Here is a 3,410-nt window from a genome sequence, read left to right on the forward strand (position 1 = left end):
CACCAACCTGCCTTCTGAGATACTCCCAGTGCCCCAGTGCAGTAGGCACCCCTGCACACCCTCTGAAGTGCCCCAAGCCTCCATGAGTCACACCACCATGGCTTCCTAGAGATCATCCAGTGCAGCGCCATCCTCATGGGTACACAACCATGCAACCAGCATCCCTGGGAGGACCATCACCTTGCCCTCCAAATACCAGAAAATGCATTGGCTAGGGAAAGAGTGAAGCCACAGGAGGATAAAGTGGTAGCCCAATCCCATAGTGAAATCAGCTGCAGGCATTTCCTAGAAGCATTCCTATGAGTCCCCAAGCAAGAGCACAGTTCTCTTTGACTCTGGAAAATGGCACCAGGATCCACTAAGGTAAACCAATGCAAACAGCAATCAGCCCCAACGACCTAAATGAAAAAACAGGAGAAGCAAAAGGCAATATCAGAAGAAATCCTGAACCTAACAACATGCATAGAAGAAGCAGACATTGAGGTGCCACAGAAAAAAATCTTCAGAATGCTGCTTGGAGTCATACACGATATAAGGGAAGCAATACAGACAAAGGATGAAATGATAGAGAAGATAAACACCATACACCAAAGGGAAAAACAAGAGTTAAGGGACTAAATAACAAAAACCAGTAGCAAATTCACGGATTTTGCCCACCGACTGGAAGAGGCAGAGAACCATATCAGTGACCTAGAGGACAGCTGACTAGATTTTAGTAATGTGAAAAAAGTCAAATAAGATGATCAGAGAAACTAAAGTAAACCTGAAAGCTATGTCTGAAGCTATGTAGAGGAAGAACATCAGAACAATTGGATTGCTGAAGGATGACAGACCACAGACGTCAACACAAAAATAGCGAGGGAATTATTGGACGAAATCTTTCCCAGCTTAATGAGTGAAAACCAGGCAAACATTCAGGAAGCCACCAGTTAGACTGAATCCCAAGATGAAGTCACCAAGGCCAATAATAATCAAACTATCCAACTTTGGGGAAATAGGGAAAATCATGAGAGCAAGTCGGGTAAAACAAACAGTAACCTGTAAAGGCACCAAAATAAGAATATGCTCAGAGCAATCAGTGGACACTATGAAGATCAGAGAGTGGAGTAACATATTCCAAATATTGAAGGAAAATAATGCAAACCAAAGAATACTCTATCGAGCCAAATTATCAAGATAGAGAAGTTAAGAATCTTCCAAAATAAGGAAAAACACAAAGAGCACGTTAAAAGAAACTTGGCCCTACAAAAGATCCTTGCAGACTCAGTAAGAACAGAACAGCATTCATGGAGCATAAATAAAAGAGCCCCACATAGAATAACCTCACCAAGAGGGCTACAAAGAGAAAACAGCCCTCACTATAACATTGGCTTTTGGGTAGAAAGAAGTCAAGAATGAATCACACACACACACACACACACACACACACACACACACACACACGCACACGCACATGCACAGCACACTGATAAGAAAGGAAGGAAAGAAAACAGCCAACACAAAAGGTACAAGATGACATCAGACAATCCACAGATCGTTGTTATAACCCTGCATATCAGTGGACTAAACTCAGGCATTAAAAGGCAGAGGCTAGCAGACTGGCTTAGAACACAAAACCACTCAATCTGCTGCCTACACAAGACACATCTCAAGATTACAGACAAAAATAGGCTGCGAATAAAAGGCTGGAGAAAATTATACCAAGCAAATGGCAATTCAAAACAAGCAGGGTTGCAATCCCAATATCAGACAAAATTGATCTCAAGTTTCAAGCCACAACAAGAAATATAGAAGGGCACTATATCATGCTCAAGAAAAGGTAGACCAAGAAACAGTGAGCATAATAAATATATAGATGTGCCCAATGGGAGACCCGCAAAGTTCATCAATCAAAAACTCCAAAAGATGAAGAAAGAAATGAGAGAAATTACACTTATAGTAGGTGACCTATACACACCACTCTCTGAGAAAGATAGATTGCAATGAAAAAAGTTTAAAAAGGAGGCTACAGATATAAACATTATGATTAAAAGACATGACCTGATAGATAATTCCAGAGCTCTCCACCCAAATGCAAAAAAAAAAAAAAAAAAATTCACATTCTTTTCAAGCCGACGTGGCACATATTTAGAGATAGACCACATGCTGAGACACAAGTTAAATCCGTGCAAATCAAAGCACATAGAAATTATACAGACTTCTCTTTCCGACCACTGTGCCATAAGGCTAGAAATCAACAAAGTGATGATTAAGAAAACAAGGGCAAACGATTGGAGAAGGAATTACTCTCTATTGCAAAAGCAGTAGGTACTGACCCAGATCAGAAATAAAATCAGGAAGGTTCTAGAAACCAACAAGAAGGAGAATACGACATACCAACACCTTTCAGACACAGCAATGGCAGTTATCAGAGGAAGTCTGATAGCAATGCATGCACACATGAAAAAGGAAGAGAGACTTATGATCGATATGCTGGCACAAAACTTACAGCAATAAGAGCAGAGTCAACGGGACAATCCACTAATAGCAAAAGAATATAAATACTAAAAATCAGGGCTGAGATTCATGGGAGGGAAAGCAAGAAAACTATAGAAAAATTAAGGCTGCTAGAAGTTGGTTCTTTGAAAGGATTAACTGAATCAACATACTGCTGCCAAACCTAACCAAAGAGAGGAAGGGACAACTTTCAACAGCAAGGATGAAGGATGAAACAGGGGACATTACAACAGACCCTAATGAAACCAAAAGGATAATTACACAGTAATACGAAGGCCTGTACTCTACCAATCCTGCACAAACTGTTCCAGAACATAGAAAAACAGAAACTCCCAAACTCCATTCTGGTGTCTGGTGTCTGATACCTAAACTGATCAAGGATCCCATAAAAATCGAGAACTGCTGACCAATAGTCCTATTGAACATCGATGTAAAAATCCTTAACAAAATAGTGGCCAACAGAATACAAAAGTATATAAAACAATTCACCACGACCAAGTAGGATTCATACCAGTGATGCAGGGATGGCTCAACACATGAAAGACCTTTAATATTATTTGCAACATTGACATGAAAATGTTTACGAATCACATGATAATATTGATTGGTGTGCAAAAACCATTCCACAACCTTCAACACCCTTTCCTGTTTAAGACAGGAATGGAAGGAAAATTCCTTGATGTAATACAAGCTATATATGAAAAACCAACAGCCAACATGGTAGTAAATGAAGAAAAGAAGAAAGATATACCACTGAAAAAGGGGATCAGACTAAGTTGTTCCTTGTCTCCACTCTTATTTAACATTGTACTGGAGGCCCTAGCTAAGAGCATAAAGCAAAGAAAAGACACTGAGTTAGTTAATTGTGCCAACCTGGCCGATAATCACATGTGGGGCTAATTGAAAGGCAGAGG

The sequence above is a fragment of the Echinops telfairi genome, unplaced genomic scaffold (assembly GCF_000313985.2).
Source record: "Echinops telfairi isolate 266 unplaced genomic scaffold, ASM31398v2 ScPeMD7_3509;HRSCAF=4178, whole genome shotgun sequence".
Lineage (NCBI taxonomy): Eukaryota > Metazoa > Chordata > Mammalia > Afrosoricida > Tenrecidae > Echinops > Echinops telfairi.